The sequence below is a fragment of the Hippopotamus amphibius genome, chromosome 3 (genome assembly GCF_030028045.1).
Source record: "Hippopotamus amphibius kiboko isolate mHipAmp2 chromosome 3, mHipAmp2.hap2, whole genome shotgun sequence".
Lineage (NCBI taxonomy): Eukaryota > Metazoa > Chordata > Mammalia > Artiodactyla > Hippopotamidae > Hippopotamus > Hippopotamus amphibius.
In genome coordinates this window covers 2,538,005-2,556,071 of record NC_080188.1, presented here as the reverse complement: position 1 = coordinate 2,556,071, position 18,067 = coordinate 2,538,005, and the positions used below count along the sequence as shown (strand labels likewise).

The following is an 18,067-nucleotide window of genomic DNA, read 5'->3' as shown; positions in this document are numbered from 1 at the left end:
TTATTGTTTTTAATAGTAAGTACACTGTAGATATTTAAGGGTAAAAATACAGTTAATTGATTTTTTTTCCTTTCCAGAAACAATGCGCTTTTCCATTCTGAACAATGGCCTTACTACCAAACATCAATTCAGACTGAACAGAGTGAGCTCAGATCATGTCAATCAAAACATCAAGGCCTGATGTTTGTGAAACCTTCACCCCTTCTTGGCTTGAAGTTCATAAAAAATTAAATGGGGAAACAATCATTTCCTATACAGGAAACTGCACCTGCACTCCCATAGCCAAGGTCTATGCAACGCCTCAAAGCTGTACGTAACTGGCATCTCTCCCTCATAAGAGAGAACATCTTTGATTTTAATAAAAAGGATAACAATATTTAAATAAGTTTTCCAAAATATTTCATATGTGAAATTAAACAAAACTGTGTTTTAAATTCACTCTCTGTCATTTTTGAAAATTAGAAAAAAATCTTTTAGATCCTTGTTTTGTACGAATGCAACTGCTAGGAACACAGTGCTTTACGCATATTGAGAGTCCAGTGCATACTGATTGGTCGGTCAGTCGGCCGGTCGGTTAGTTGGTTGGATGTCTGTATAGATAAGTGGAGGGATAGATGGATGGATGGATGGATGGATAAAAAGAAGGAGGGTGGGAGGGGAAAATGGACAGAGAGAGGAAGGAAGGAAAGATGAAAGGAAGGAAGGAAAGGAAGGGAGGACTCGAATAATGAAACCTAATATACAAAACAGATACATCTGGAGTAAATATGAATGAAAAGGATGTGATGTTCTTCATTAAATTCCTGGGGATCCTTGGGGCACAGTCTGAAAACCACTCACCTAAGGAGACTTTATATTAATGAATCTACTGTAGGTTAAAATAGATAGTAATCTGTAAAAATTAAGAATAGCCTCCTAAAGTAAATAAAACATCAAATACTGACCATGTTGGCTATCATTTGTTAATCAGCTCTGCTTAGCAATTATTGAGATCTCTGGTTGATACAAAAGGAGAATACAGATTCATTTCTACATAATAAGTAATAGCTACATAATGTTGGACAAGTTTCTTAAACTCTCTATTCCTCAATTTATTCATAAAATGGGGATAATAGCTCACAGGGTAAAAATTAGAGTTCATACATGCAGTGCGTTATCAACAGTGACTAACACCTAGTAAGCACTGAATAAATGGTACCTATAAAAAAAAAAAAAAGACATTATCCCTTACAACTGATTGCTTCTAAGGGCACAGTATGCACCATGCACAGTTTTAGTAAATTGTATGAACAAATCTAACATCTATTCTACAAATTCTGGCTTTTACTTATCACATATACCTTTATCTAATGTACACAATTTTTACAACAACTTTGTGACTTCTCTTACTACTTTGAGACACTGTGATTCTTGTAAAGTAGGTGACAAAGAAGTGTAAGTTATTGTCCTTAAGGATTCACTGTATAAAGAAAACCCATTTGCTAAGAACATTAAAATTTACAAAGTATTTTCACACTGAGAATTTCACACTGAGTAGAAAAAGCCTATTTCACAAAATAGGAATAAAATCATTACTCCTATGTGATAAAAGAGGGCCCTGGGGTACTGAGAGTTTAAACAAGCTACCGAAGGTCACAGAACATTCAAAATTCTGAAATTTACTTTCATTAAAGGGACATTAATAATAAAAAAAGATGTTATGCCATTCAAATATTCCTTTTTTGTTTCCTTCCTTCTTTCTTTCTCTCCCTTCTTTCCTCTTTCCTTTTTTTAAAAAATAACTTGTCAAAAGGAAGGCTTATATCCATAATTTGGAGTCCTGAGGCTTTCCTCATATGAAAGCCCTCCTGCGTTCGCCTGGGATGAAATAAGGTGATAAAAGCATTTCAAAGTTCCACGGGGGAAGACAGAGTCCAAACGTGAAATCTTTCTCTCCCACTTTCAGACGCGTCTAGGATTCTCACTAACGTGATGTGTCCTCTCTTCAGCTCAACGGAGGCGGAATACAACTAAGACAATTAACAGCTCTTTAATGGATATTTGTTAGGTTCTTTCAGTAGAAGACCTCAATGCGGAGAGAAAGAGAGGAGTTGGTACAATACAATTTTCCTCTCAGCGGAGCCGGACTTCAGTGAAGATAGGGGAAGAGCAGAGTACTGGCTGAGGACCAAAGCTAGAGGAGAAAACGGAGACTCTTTCATTCCTTTTCACACCTAAATATTACGCCTTCCCTCTGCTACGCCGCTCACCGAATACTCTTTTCCCTCACAGATCACCTCGTCTTCACATCCTCTCTAAAGTGCAGTCCCACTCTTGGGAAGAGCCATCCCACTTCACTTACTCATCCTATCAGGCCATTTCCATCCTACCATGCGAAATCTACTTCATGCTTGAAGTCTTTGTAGGTCTGTTACACACGAGGATCGCTAACTGCCAGGCATGTCACAGCTGACTTTTCCTTACTGGCTCCACCAATGCATCCACTCATTAAAAAACAAAATAAAATAAAAGCTGAATGCCTTGTGTAGTAAATACAGGGTTCCCAAGATTTTTTTTCTTTGAGAGAAACGTGTGTATCTTATTAGTCCTAGAAAGTCCTCGCTCATTTCATTATAAAAGCCAATGAATTTGGAGTTTGTAAACACAGAATTACCATATGATCCAACAATTTCCCTCCAAGGTACATATCTGAGAGAATTAAAAGCAAGACATGGAGATGTTTTTTAAATACATAAATGACATTGATGCAAGGTTTCTGAGTCTCTCTTCTTTGGTCTTATTCATACTCTTGGTTCAAGCCCTGCGCACTGCTTGCCTAGATTCTAAGATCCTCATACTGAAGGTCATGTCCTTACCGACGTTACGCTCATCTCTTCCCCTTTTCCATATCCTCTTGAGTACCACAAATGCAGTCTTCCCAACATATGAATCTGCACATTTCTGCCTATAATTAATAAATGATATGTAGATCTCCTCTTTATCCAATAAGGTGGCATGTGAATTCCTTAGCATGTCATGCAAGGGACTTTGTGAAACTGGCTCCAGGGACTTAACCTGACCCTTGTCCTGACTCACCACAACACATTCTCGGGGGGCCATGTGGAGCTTCTCAACACCCCACCTTCACCTCTGCACCAGCCTGAGACGCCCCTCCCTTCCTGCCTCCTTGGTGAACACGTCCTTCCAGACCCTAAATGTCACTCCTCAGTGACACCTCCCATTTGCCCATAGCACATTATACTCTGCCTTCACAGTCGCCACAGCGGATCGTAATGACTTTATATAGTTGTGATGTTCATGGGTAGGAGTTCCATGAGGGCAGAGACCATGTCTTAACTTATTTTTACTTCTCTTACTGTGGGATTGGCACAGAATGGTCCTCAAAGGTCCAGAGTATTTTTCCTGGTTTCTTTGGAAATATCAGAATACCTCATCTATTTCTGCTAAGAACTCAAAATGCATGGCCGAATTTTACAGAAACTTTAACAGTGCTCTGTGTATTTTTCACACAGTGAATATATGATTCTTTATCACACTACTGATGTGAACAGTCCAAAGCCCTGGCAGTTATGCTTCTCTATCCCGAAGGTGATTACTTTATATGCCACCAGAGGTATCATCCGTTCCCACACTAGTGGTATCGTGGAAAAGTCGATCCCCCGGAATAAGAAACGGCTGGGAGAAGTCTGATTTTAATTTACCTCAAAAAGCTTGACTTTCTCAATTTGTAAAATGGGAACAAAACTACCCAAGTCACAGGGCCTTTCGTAGGATGGAGGAAGGTAAAACAGACTGTGCTGGAGATAGACTGTCTCACACAGAGTAAACACTTGAATTCCTTCCCTCATCTTTTCCTTGATAATTATTTCAAGATCACCATGATAAGCTTATTGTTATACTCCACTTGCCCTACCAATTTAAATTCCCATGAAAATCAGACTCCCACCCTGATGACAACGAGAACACCAGACCTCTAAGTTACTGCAATCATCTGTGGCCCACAGTTAATTGTTCTGCATTAATGACAGTGGATACATGCTTAGACAGGTAGCAATATGCCACTGCTTTACTCTCCTGCTTTGCTCCCAGTACTCTGTGTAAATCAAACCAATCTTATCACTTTATGATATCTGAGGCATAACGTATCTTAATTAAAAAATTTCATCTGCAATTGACAAGCAGACCCAACAATTTATCCTGAGGGACACTTTGGCTTATGAGATGTAGAAGCAAAGAGGATGGGAAGGAATGTATTTGATTATCTTGACCCATGATTTAAACTCTTAACCTCAGAAACAACATAATGAATGACGTCAAATCAGTAAAACAACCACAGGTCATACAGACATTTAAAACTAAAAATTAACATCATGAGTGACCTTAAAATGAATTTCTGCAGCAACTACAGTTCAGACATCAGTAGAAGCAATTATTTAAATTAAAAAGTTAGGGGAAAGAATTCAAAGAAATTTGAATACATGATATGATAGAGAAGTTTCAATATTTAGTAACCAACTTAACCTATGTAATCAACCAATAGAGAGTTGTCAAAGAGTGTGTTGTTGGCAATATTCATATCATACAATTAGAATTAATGACAATCTGAGTTTGAAAGTAAACCAACAAAAGAGCAAACTGTTAGGAGAGCAAAGTCTAACAAATTTTAAATGTAGCTGAGACATATCTGATGACAGTATGCCTTTTAAACACTGCAGAGCAGATGTTTACTTTCTTGTCCTATACCACAAACCAATAATAATTCTTCCTATTTAACACAAAATAAAAGGACCGAAAACCACCTAGTGCTACTTTAAAAAAAGAATCTTAAATGGTAATGGTATATGGGTATTCTGCAGTGGCATATATTCAACTCATGCATGATGATATAATACACTCATTTTATACTTCAAAATTAGGAATTTGGGCTAACAATGGAAAAATTATATCAAAGATATTTTCAGTTCTTAATCTGCTGTTAAAGTGACTGAGTTATGCTTTAAAGAGAAAATGACTTAATAGCAAAATCAAGTAAGACCAATTGAATCAGTATTATTAAACATCACACCAATTTTATATTCCAAAAAAACCTCTCAAGGTTAACTCAAACCAAGGAAGAAAGCAAATAATGACCACAATCTGCTACTTAATAATGTTACTTATTTTTAAATGTAATAGAAACACACAAATTCCAAATCAAACTTTTTCAACTTAAAAGGGTCATGGAAATATGATGCAACCTTGATGGGAAAAGAACCAAATTTACAGACTGAGAAACTCTAGTAGATGTTAATTTTAAATATTTCCAAATAATATTACACATTACAAAATATGAGTTTAACAAAATTTTATATCAAGTTCACTTAGAAGAAAATTTTCAATGCGTTTTAAGTTGTAACAATTTTAGAATTTTTGGAAAGCTTTTTGTTTTGTTTTAAACATGCATGCCCCCCAGACTGTGAAGCTGTTTTCCTATTTTCTACTTTTACAAGATGATTATTTTACCAAGGAGATTTTGAAAAGAAACACCAGTGGCTGGATTTCCTGAATCTTTAAGCCCGGACTGGGAGGTATGGAAAGTGGCTGGAGAGCTTTGCAGTGAAGAAGGAACGTTTCCAGGCAACCTTGCACAATCCAGCAGCCACAAGCAACTGAAACAATGGCTAACACTGGCAGAGACCCATTTAAGGGGAGTCGACAGAAATACACCGAGAGAGTGTGTGTGTGTGTGTGTGTGCGTGGTGTGTGTGTGTGCGCGCACACGCGGGAGCTTATCCTTCCTTTTAAAAAAAAATCACACAGCTTAAATATGAGCTAGGGTAAATAGTAAAAAGAGAAATAGTGGAGAAACCAATCTAGACAAAACCAGTATATTCTCCCTGTTTCTGTAATGGTGTCCAATGCCAAGGGCACTACTCTGGGAATGTCAACCTATTTGTGTGAATAAAGGATTCACCTTTTTCTCAGTGGTTAATTGACAGCCTGTTAGGCTACATTTCACCAGTACATCAGTAGGTGATCTGACCTTGTACCACTGGTAGCCTCAACTTTAGTCTGAAATGAAAACAAATCAAAATTGATGATGCTTAAATGATATCATATTGTGGGATATCTGGCTGGGATGGAGAAGTAGAATAGACATATACAGCCTTTCTCTAATCTTTTGGAGAATCATCTATCTGGGGAATCCAAGTGTGTAAAAGTTTTAAATATATCTTCTTATGCTAGCTTTTGTTCTAACACAGATTAACTCGTTTGTTGCATTTAATGATCTCAAGTTACTGAATGCCATTCCAGATAAAATGTCCGTTAAAACAAAGAATGAATATTGAAAAGACCCATATAACTTTGTAATCATTTAGCTGGATTCCTATTTAACAATATTATTTACAGCATGACCTAATCTGTGTGTTTTAAACATAAACAGATTTATTATAATGCTAGTTCCTAAAAAGCCTCACTTCCATCAGTCAAATATGTATATTGGGTTTATAAATTAAATGATAATGTGTGATCAAAAATAATAATAGTAATAAAATAATCTTTTTCATGACATATTTAAGGAAGACTTTGGGTTTTATAACAATCAGAGATGTACAAAAGATAATAGCTGAAAGATAACCATTCACTCTCTAGCCTATTTACAGGTGGCAGTCAGTCTGAAAAGACTGCCTGGGATATGAGAAACTATGTAAAGTTGAGACCATTAAATATCATGGATTATGCTATCTTCTTAGAGTTGATTTGTATTAGCAGACAATATTTATGTTTTAATTCAAAGGCTTAATTTCATATGAGCTTCATACAAAGACCACCTGAATTTTTTAGGAACAGCAGCAGTTAAAACACAACATGTCTCAAGAAAATGACTTTTAAAAAAAAGTCACCTGTCATGAACACACACCTTGCGACCAAAAACTATAGCAGTATATTCTTTTTGGGGAGACTTCTACAAAAGGAAATGTGAGTAGTAATTAAACACGTCACTTTTTTTTTCATTAAATGAAATAAAACTAGCTTTCTGTCAAGCTCTAACAAATTCAGAAAACCCTCAAAGGCACAAATTACCCCATACAATGGCTTTGTAGTAAAAGAACTCTATAGAAGCAGGATCAATTTACAGGCCATGGCCAAAGCTTTATCTGTTTACTGGTAGAGGAGGTGTTAGGCGGTGATGATTTAATATTCATTCGGCCGGAAGAAATGCGTTACACATTGAAGCTATGTGCAATGCTGATAATTACACACCTGTTGCCATGGTGATTTTGGAAGCTGCCATGGATATAATTAAAATTCCAGACCAATAAAATCACCTTACCAAAACCTGATAACTTCAATCAACTCAAAAATTAGGAAAAAATCTTTCCGATTATTTTAAACAATTGACAAAACGAGGAAAGTAAAAAAGAGAACATACGATGCTATTCTTTCTTGTTCTTGCTATTCTCTCTCTCTCTCTCACGCTACAGGCAACTTTTTTCAAAAGTTTTTTCCTTTGAAATTCTGACAGTAATTGTATTAATTCTGTTATCATATTTCAGCAGATGGTGACAATATATAATTAGATTTGGTAGGCTTTGCTCACTGAGATCAATTTCTATAGTTTCCTCTACCATTTAACCATTTAGATTGTTTGCAAACCCTACTTAATAAAGAGTAAAGACATTTATAGCATGCTGTGCTCATTCACGCAAAAATATCCCCCGTTTTTTTTAAGCTATACAAGGTACCTCTACGGGCCTTTCCAACCACATGCCAGTAAGAAAACGTTTATATATTTTTGTTTAAAACAGTCACCAAAACTTGGGAATAATTTTAGTGCATGGTGATTGCATAGTTGGATGAGAATTTTGTGCCCTTGGTCATCCAATCAGTTCGGGACCCAGATTAGGACTGTCAAATTGTGTCAGGACTTTGAGTGCTCACTGGAGTGCCTTTAATCCTCCAAGGTTTTCTCAAATGTCACAGCCATCTGGAGGAAAAGGAGCTTCCCTGCTGGGCTCCACTGACCACAAATTACTTTCTAAAGAAAAAGACAACAATAGAAAGCAGTTAATAAATATTTGATTTTTTTTTTCCAGAAAGGGAAGGTAAAACACTACCTTTCCATCTTAATTTAGCACTAAATGCTTTTATACAATATACAAAAATCAGAAAGTCAGCTTGCCTGGTATTTAACTTGAAGACAAATGCAAAAAATCATTACAAAATTAAAGAAACATTTGTGAGGATATTTGAGTAACTGCTAATGTAGTGCTCACTTTTCTCTGCAGTTTCTTCTGGTTTTAGAATAACTAACCTTTTAATCCTATGCAAGCAACAGGATTATTTTTAAGTTACGAAAAGTACACGTTATTCTGTGGTCCCATCTACTTCCGAAGCTGAATGTGCAGAATTACCAACATTTTAGTAATTCGAGTTTAGAATAAAGTTCCGTGCAATGTTTCTTCAGAATCCCCACTGCAAGCTCTAAAAAGAGATCTGGTTCTAGTTTCCTCGTTTGAGGATAGGACTGTAATCCCCTCCTCTATGGAAAGTCACTTCCTCGTCTGGCACAAAAAAGGCTGGGAAGCCAGCCGCACTCTCTTTTAAGGGACACTGTTTGCGGCTGCACTCAGGATCCCTAACGTTCTGACGGCCTTACCTGTGCTGCTCTCCAAATGCAAAAAAAGTCAATAAGAAAGGGTCGTGGAATATTTTGTATACAGTGCAGTAAGTGCTGTACGCGCCCTGCTCTCAGGAAAAATGCTTTTTGTTGCTGTTAAATCGTAAGCATTATTTCCGCTGGCTCCTGCCTTTGTGGTTATGCAATTTGTAAAAAAAAAAAAAAAAAATACAGTATGTCCAGATACAGTTAAAAGCTTTATTATATCACAAGCTTTAATTTTATTGTCATTATACTTGTTTTTTTAAGATGCTTTTTGAAAGTATGGTCTTTAAGTTCAAAATAAAATAACTGAGTTACTCATTAATTCCACACTTTCATCATGCTTTAAAATAAAGGGTTCTTTTCTTTTAAAAACTTTAATTTTTACGAAGGCCTAAAGTTTTACCTTTGCCAGCGGTTAATTCTCTGTCAGAAGCATATAAATTTACACCTGTTACAAATGCCCCTCAAATCTCAGTTAAGAGAAACCTATTTTTCCTACTATAACACCTCTAGTCAAAAATAGGCTCTAATTTAAAACAAAGGCAAGACGTGAGAGAACTTATCTGATGCTTTTCCCTGTTCCACTTCTACTTTCAAATGACATGTCCTGATTATACAAAAGCAGGTTTCATAAAGGTATGTACGACATAATATTTCTTCTGTATTGCTGTAAATTTATTTACCTAATCAAATATTTCTTAAAAGGCAAAACTCGGATACTCTGCTATGAAATTAACATGCTTTGAGACTTAGTAAATTTGAAGATCCAAATTAAGTTCTCCTTTTCAACAGCCAAAATATTAAGTAGGGTTTACCCAATCTGACATATTTATAAGGCCAAAATCTCTCTAGCCTTGGTGATTAATATTGAATAAGCATCAACAAAGTGTTCTACTTTATAGCAGGTATTGATATGAATCGGGGTGAAAAAATATCTTAACCCCTAATAATAAACACCAGAGATATACAAAATGCCAGTTCAAACATGGGCAAAAATATAAGAAAAAATAAAAGGTGAGAAGTGGCTCCTACTCTGCACAATCAGCAGGAGTGACAGGATCCGCCAACCACGGGCAGAGCTATGCAGTGAGCTACGGTGATGCTTCTGAGTTCAGCGAGTGGCACGTTCAGTACTGCTATCACACAGGCATTCAATCCACCACTGGAATGCTAAGACAAAAATGACTGTACCAAAGAAAAATCACATACATAGAGACATACGGCACCAACACTTTGCCAGCCTAGAGCAAGAGTCTATTCAACAAGCAACAGATGCACTGTCACTCGCGTTCTATAAAAGACACTGGAATATCTGCATGATAAAAAAACACAAATGAAACCCAGGAATGTGACTGTCACATGCCAATCACAGATAAATAAATGCTGAGACAAGAACTAAGAAAAGGTATTAAGGGCCCCCATGGGGAAGAAAATCATCACAACACAAACGGCACTGTCATTTAGGGAACTCTGCGGATATTCAGGATCACGAACAAATTCAGCTGCCAGGCGGAATCACTGTTCCAACACCTCATTCAAGCACTGTTCTTTACGTGATGTGATAAGGACTTGCAGACGCTCATTACCAACACATTTTCCAAAATATCCTAGAGTCAAAAATGCACGTCACAGCAAAGCAATGTTTATGCCATTTAAGAAACAAACTACATCAAACCTCAAAAAATACACGTGTACAAGGGTGTTGTGTTTCAAAGTCCACGGCTATAAACAACTACAATGCTGTGCTAATACTTTTCAAATATTTCATCTGCAGTATTAAAACATATTAAAAGGAGAACCTATACAACATTGTACATCAACTATGTTTCAATTGAAAAATGTAAAAGTAAAGAAAAAATAAAAAAGAGGAGAATCTAACAGAAAAAAAATTAAGCAGCCTAACATTATGTTGTTTTTATAAATAAAAGTTGACATTATTTGGATATTCAAAGAGAAAAACTTAACACAGTATTTCTGTAGAAACTGAATACCTATTAGTAGCTTTTGCTTTTTAATTAAAAAGGTAAATATTCGCAGAACAGTGGTGTACCTAATATTTTCAATACATTTTATTTTCTGGACTATGGGAAGAGACTGAAACAGAAGTTATTCTGCACAATCAGTGGGAGTGACAGTTTCATGCGATGGTGAGTAATGTTAAAAGATGAGCTGCAGTGATGTAATGATGATAGAATGATGATCCATTATATCTCACATGTGAACTAGAGACATACAAAGATTACTGACTCTAGCAAAATGAAACTTGCACGGGCTTTGTGAAAACTACCTTTCCAGATTACATTTAAGTTGCTTAAAAAAACAGCTCAGCTCAGTGCTCTGTGATGACCTAGATGGGTGGGATGGGGAAGGGGAGTGGGAGGGAGGTTCAAGAGGGAGGGGATATATGTGTACATGTAGCAGATCCACTTCCTTGTACAGCAGAAACTAATACAACATTGTACAGCAGTTACGGAAGTTTGGAAGATACTGACTCTACACCATTAAAACAACAAACAAGCTGAGAGAAAAGCACAATCAATGAGAAAATACTCTATCAACTACTCTAAGGAAAAAAAAATCAGTTCGAGATCAAAAGCATGCTCTGCTCAGTCCTTATTAATTAAGCCATGTTATACATGGTTAAGTTTAAAGGAACAAAGTCTAAAACTTCAGAGGGTTTACAACCTGAATAAAAAATACCTGATGCCCACCTCCTAGTTATTTAAGCCAATATGTGAACAGTCCAGAGCTTAGAAGACAAAAGCATCACTACTGGTGCAGTTTATTTTCAATACAAACGTAAGATAAAATGCATATACTGAGATGAGCTACTCCATGGAAGACATCAATTAGATCTAAGGCTCGTAAGATCAAAGAATAACACAGTGTACCATGAAGCTGTGTGGTAGCTGAGTAGACATGCATCATTTTACTCTTGAGGAGAAGGGAGAGACGTGCAGCACCACCTCAGAGCTCTTTGGGTCAAAATGCAGAAGGAATCTGATCTCTATGCTGAGATTGTCCACTTGTCCAGACTTCTTACCTAAACTCAACCCAAACAGCCAACATTTGATTCTCCATCTCAACACAGATGTCTTATAGGAAATTCAAATAAAAAAATTTCTAAGACTAAGGTTGCCCAACTGTGTACCAAGGCAACTTGGGGAATTCACAGGGGCTGTCATGATATTTTATTTCTAGAGTAACACAGTGATACTTAACATCTTTAGAGATCACACCAACAACTAGCTTAAGGTAGTTCACAGTTCCAACATGTATGTGTTCATACTACATTCCTTCTGATGACATCATATATTTGTAAAGGTGGGATTTGGGGGTTGCTATTAGAAAAAAAGGGAATTATTACACAGAAATCAACGTAGAACAGGAAATGAGGGTGTCAGTATCCAATCTTAACCTGAGGTCAAGAAACTGTGTGGAGCCCAACAGGTGCACACATCCCCTTAGAAAGGGACTGTGGTTACTTAAGAACGAAACAAAAATGTCATTTTTCTTTTAGTTACATGACATATGTTATCAAGCAGCTCCTTAATGGTTAGGACATAAATCTTATTAAGTTGTTTAGACTTTACTTAATAAACAGGACTCTAGTAAGTTGTCAGAAAATAAATTATTAAGTTCTTCGGACCTAACTACCAAATAAATTAACTGTTACGTATTTCTTTTGGACTCAAGCTCCTCCAGGAAAAGAATTCCTAAAGAATCAAGAACATGTGGAAACCTCTGATACGCATCCACTCACCACACACAGGAGAGCGCTAATCACCTTTTCAGTTCAGCATCCCGATTTTTCCTCGGGAATGACACGCTCTCCCCATTACCAGTCGAGCCCTCCAGATGGCGCTGACCGCACGACCAGCTCCCAGCACGGACACCCTCGGGCCGGGCAGACGGCAGCATCACCGTCCTGCTGCCCAGTGATCTGCGCGGAGGCAGACGTGTGACTTCCCTGGGGCCAATGCAGGGCCATGAGACTTCCCCAGGGACTGTCGGAAACGAGGTCCTTTATTTCTACCAAACCTGAACCGAGGCGGATGAGCTCCCAGAGCGGCAGAGGAACACGCTGTCCAGCCAGAAAGGGAAGCCTACGTCGGGAGGTCGAAGCTGGAGAGGAAGGCAGCCCGAGGCCTGGGGAGAGAGCCGGAGCGCCTAGGCTGCAGGCACCTGCGACCACGTGCGGAGCGCTGCACACACGTCCCTTCCTCTCGCAGCGCCCAGCCCCGCGATGTCACGCGGGACCCGGCTGCTCACAGTGCCGTGGGTGAACCGGACGCACCGGCAGCGGCCGGAAGCCCGTCAGGAGTGGGGACTCTCAGGCCTCATCCGGACCGAACGCGGGAGAACCCGCCTCTTCACAGGTGGTCGCGACGCACACTGGAAAAAACTTACAGGCGTAAATGAACAAGCAGCAGTCACCACTGGCACGATCTTTGTGCAGCACCTCACTTCTCTTGATTGGCTTAAGCAGCGTCACTCTTTTCTTTCAGAGACGTTTGCCCCCTCTCATTCAGTGTTCACAGTACAAGAGCAATCGTTGCTTTTCCCCTCAAACACAGATCTGGTCGTGAACTGCCACTGCTTGGAATCCTTCCATGCTCCCCAGTGGCTTAAAGCAGGGCTCCCCACCCCCCGGGCCAGGCGCTGGTACCAGCCGACGGCCCGCTGGGAAGCAGGCCGCACAGCAGGAGCTGAGCAGCAGGCCAGCGAGCAGAGCAAAGCGCCGTCTGCACCGACCCCCGCGCCCCGTGTCCTGCTCGCATTACCATGTGAGCGCCGCCTCCCGTCAGCATGACGACGCTGTGCAGTTATTTCATTATATGCTACAGTGTCATAATAAGAGACATCAAGTGCACAGCAAGTGTGATGGGCTCGAATCAGCCCAAAACCACCCCCGCCGCCCCCGCCCCAGTCCACGGAAAACTGTCTTTCCCGAAACCAGTCCCTGGGGCCGAAAAGGCTGGGGACCGCTTAAAGAATAAAGTCAAGAGAGTATAAAAAGACCCCACCCCAAATACCCAGCCACCTGCAGATTCATTTCTCCTCAGTCATCCTTTGCATTTGCTGCATCTGCCTTATGACAAACTCGCATCATGCACTCTGCTTCATCCCTATGTGCCATGGGTCCTCTCCGCCCCAAGCTTTGCTCGCTCAGTTCTCTCGCATTCTATGCAGCTGCCTTCCCTGTCCTAAAAGAACCAAAGTCCAGCAACATAGTAAGCAGCATGGCCTTTGAGGGAATCCTGATGTTCCTTCTGCAGACAGTCTACAGAAGTCACAACCTTTAAGAACCCTTGGGTACCTCTGCTACTCAAATCTGAACGAGCTGATGGGCATCTCACATGTTGACTCACTTTTTGGTGAAATGTTTATACCTGTACCCTAGTGCCCAATACAAAATGCCACATTACAAAGTAAGGCAAAGAATGCAGTCTTCTTAAGTGTGCACTAAAATATCTGGCAAAGTGAACTGCACAGCTGGAATAGGATATGGTATCCTGAAGAGCACCTGAAATTTGAGACTGGGCGGATGTCGGCCTGAAACCAGCCTCTTCTGCCTAATAAACAAGCAGTGCTGAGGTACAGTTGCCTAGTATCCAGGAAAATGTGAATAACATCTTGCTGACACGTAAGCGCCAAGCCCTTCCGTTTCCATTACCATCCCCTGCCCGGCTACTAACCCAACTACTTTTCTCATTTTCTCTAAAGGAGAATTAGTATACATTTATTTAGGTATAATTTATATAGAGCTTTTCATATCTCAGTAAGTCTGAATTATAACAGTGACTCATAACCAAAGGTGATTTTGTCTTCCGAGAGGATATCTGGCAGTGTCTGGAGACATTTCTGATTGTCATAAGCGGGAGATGCTTCTGGCATCTATTTGGTAGAGGCCAGAGATGCTAAACCTCCTACAATGATCAGAATAGTCACTCACAGCAAAGAATTATCTGGTCCAAAATGTCACCAGTGCTGAGGTTGAGAAACCTCAGTTATAGGAGCAAATGCAGAATTTGCAGACTTTTTGCTACTAAGTGTGTCTTTTTCCAGGAAGCTGGTTCCATCAAGCTAGGAGAAACAGGACCTAGAACAGCCACTCAGGGAGAAGAATTTATTCCTGATGAGGAAAGGGCTGAAGGTCCTTAAAGCACCCATATGGAGTAGCAAGACCTCTACAGGGAAAAGGTCCAAGTATGCAAAAGGATGCTGGCCTAGGACACTCAAGATCTCAGCGTTGGCAAAAATTCCTGTGACCTAATTAATGTACAGAGCCAAAGCGTCACAGGTTTTCAAGGACCCATAGAGATTTTGGAAGAAAATATCTTGGCACTGACCAAGATGAACTGAAGAGAGAGAGGTCCCGCCATTATTTTCTGGGTATTACCTAACACCCTCAGTTCTTACAGGGCTGAGATTTAAGTCCCCACCTGCCTTGTGGACTGTGGATTTAAATCAAATTTGATTTGATTTAAAAGACAGTGTTATTTCTTACAAAAATTAGTGAAATACTATCCACATCCCTTAAGCATTCCACAAGCAATAACTAATGGTGGGTACTGCCAATATAAATCCTCCCCAAAAGAATCTGCATGTATTCATAGAGCATCTATTATATTCTTGGCAAGGTAGGCATTACAGGAAATAAAATTAACCATGGTCCCTTGCCTTCCAAAAATGCATTATAGCAGAGGAGAAAAATAGCTCTCATGTTTAAACAAAAGACAAGACAAAAAAAGATACATGAAAGACACTGTCCTAAGACAGAAAAGGATCTTAGGAGGCTAGGGCTTATCAGCTGTGCCTCCTAACCCACAGGTGAGGCAGGATGAGTGAGATTAAAGCTCCTTCTATTTGGTTAGACGGAGGTCAAGGGCGACCATTCAGAAAACGGCTTGCTAGAGTGAATGGAATTTAAATCCCCAGGGTGTCAAGGAGGGAGACAAGGGAAGGGTACAAACCTTGTTTGGGGAGTTTGGCAGGAAAAGGAAAAGAAAGAGGAAATGTTGACTATAGATCCACTCTCCCTGAAACAGATGATTATTCTGTTCATTTAAACCCTCATATATGCCAAGGTTTGCTAGTAATTTTGCAACGTAGGCAGTGGGAAGGAGAATATCGTCAAAATATTGAAGACAATGAAAAGGTGGGTAATATTTAAGAAAATGTCTCTAAGAACTCTTCCCAGAGTATCCCAAAGAGAGTGAATTCTCTGCCCCTCCAGCCCCACAGCAGGTTACTTAGTTTCTCTGTGTGGCACCTATATCACTGTCACCTGGATCAGAGGGACCGTCCCCATGTGTCTGTCTACTCTGCCTGCTGGACTATAAGCTATGACGGCAAAAGACCATATATTTCTGTCTTTGTGGTTTTGACTCTATTTTTAAAAAGATACTTTGCATAGACTACGTTCTAAACAAACAAAAGATTACTGAATGAATGGCCATGAAAAATTGCAGAAAAAGCTTTGTGGTTCTGAAGGTCACAATCATTATCAGAAATAGAGGGTGGATTGGTTTCCTAACGTAAACACTTAGCCTCCTAGTCATTCATCAGCCTCTCCACATCCAGACAGGCACGGGGCTGACGCTGCCCGTGTGTCCAGCCCCTGGAACAGCCACTACCACTCAACAAAGCTTCAAAAGGAACAAATGGATAAATTAAATCAACGGTTTCATTTTAAGCCGTATATTTAAATTTAGGTTCTGGTCCTAGGTTTATTAGGCTCGGGCTAAGTGTTCTAGCCTTGGTGAAACTCTGTTATGAAATGTAGCTCAGATTTAGATATAGCCTAGGTTCAGCTCCACACCCACTCCTCCGGGACAGAGACCCTCTGAAGGGAAAATGATCTGGTACATCCCTGCTGACACGTGTGATGGGTCTTGATTATTCTTGATATCAACACAAATAAATAGCACTGTAACATCATTTTGTTGATTATGAAATATTGTAAAATTTACCTTAACTTCCATTATTTTTAATACAGTCCACTAATTAGAAAAAGGTGCTTATGCAATCTACATTATTAACCTTGGATTTTGGCACACAGTGTCAAGCAGATGTTCATATAATTTAAAAGCATGGTGGGATGAAAACTTAAGGGAAAACACGGATTTCCTAGAAATGTGATTAATCATTAGTAATCACAAATTGTACACATTTTTAAAAATCATGTTCCAATCTGTCCATTTACATGAAGAAATCTAACAACTGAATTCAACCCGCTGAACACAAAATATGTTCTATGGCCTTTCTAACCTTATATCATTATTAATAAATTTATCTTTGATTATGACGCCCAGAAACAAGGTCTATGAAGTAAACCATCTGGACAAAAATGCAATTTTACACAAAAATTTTCAACAACCTATTTGTCAAATATTAGGTAAAACAGAATCTATAATCAGTACATTCAAAAATAATTAAAAATCTGGAATAAAGGCACACAGAGAATCTCCCTTACACCAAAAGGAGCTACGACTATTTCAAATCCTTAGTGTGCACAGGCACTATAATTACTGAACAGTAATTAATCTCTTAGAAACGCATCTGTCAATAAACAGTTAATTACTGACTGGAGTGGATTTTTTGTTGATGTTGTTATTTTTCCAGCTCACACATTTTAAAAGGGCAGGGTGTTTACAGTAAAGGGAAGGCCTGAGTGCGTCCCCTTGCCCTAATTACTTCTGTCAAATGAGTGTGCTCAGTGGTGTTCCACTAGATTAACTTGCAGATGGATTTATCCACTCCCTCCCGCACCACTGCTCCAGGTTTGTGTTGAATGAGGAATGACGAATGCCTTGAGGAAATTTTCTTTCCCTCTATTTGAAAACAAGTTGATTAAAATGCACATGAAAATGTGTTTATGAAACACCAAAAGTTACAGTAAACAAAACGAGAGGTGCAGCTATGCAAGCAGCTCTAGCAGCGAGTTTACGGACAGCTTGAGGGAAGGGAAATGGTTGAGGTTCAAACACAGACTCGGTATAACATCTCATCCAATTTTTTCGTCCCCAACAGAGGACACATCCTCTATGGGTGTCCAAGGGGAAAGCAACTCCTTCACTTTCCCTGTGCTAAACTCTATGCCTCTGAGAAGGACAATGCCCTCCTTGCTCTTTATTTCAATACACTTTGTGAACACATCTTCAAGGTGCAAGAGCTTCACCACCTGGGGGCCTATGGGTCACCCCTCCATAAGGCCTCTGCACTGGCTGTCTTCTCTCTCCATCTCACCTCCCTCTCCACCTTGAGGTGTCTGTCCTTATCTCACCTTCTGAGTAGGGCTATCCAGCTACTCTATCTGAAACTGAAAACCACCATTCCAATCTGTATTCTTTCTTTTTTCCCATAGAACTTATGTTATAATATATTACACAACTTATTAATTATGCATTGCCTATT

General features: G+C 39.3%; 1 protein-coding gene across 10 annotated transcripts in view; it reads right to left on the bottom strand.

Moving 5' to 3' along the window:
• The window catches only part of SLIT2 (slit guidance ligand 2), a 364,105-nt gene that overhangs the window by 252,936 nt on the left and 93,102 nt on the right, over positions 1-18,067 (bottom strand). Inside the window, exon 1 of one of the 10 annotated variants that reach the window (XM_057726069.1) lies at positions 7,924-7,930. The exons of the other annotated variants lie outside the window; for them this stretch is intronic. The gene's annotated coding sequence lies outside the window, so the exon portion shown is untranslated. Of the gene's footprint in view, positions 1-7,923; positions 7,931-18,067 lie in introns of those variants that run through there. 10 annotated transcript variants of the gene reach the window in all.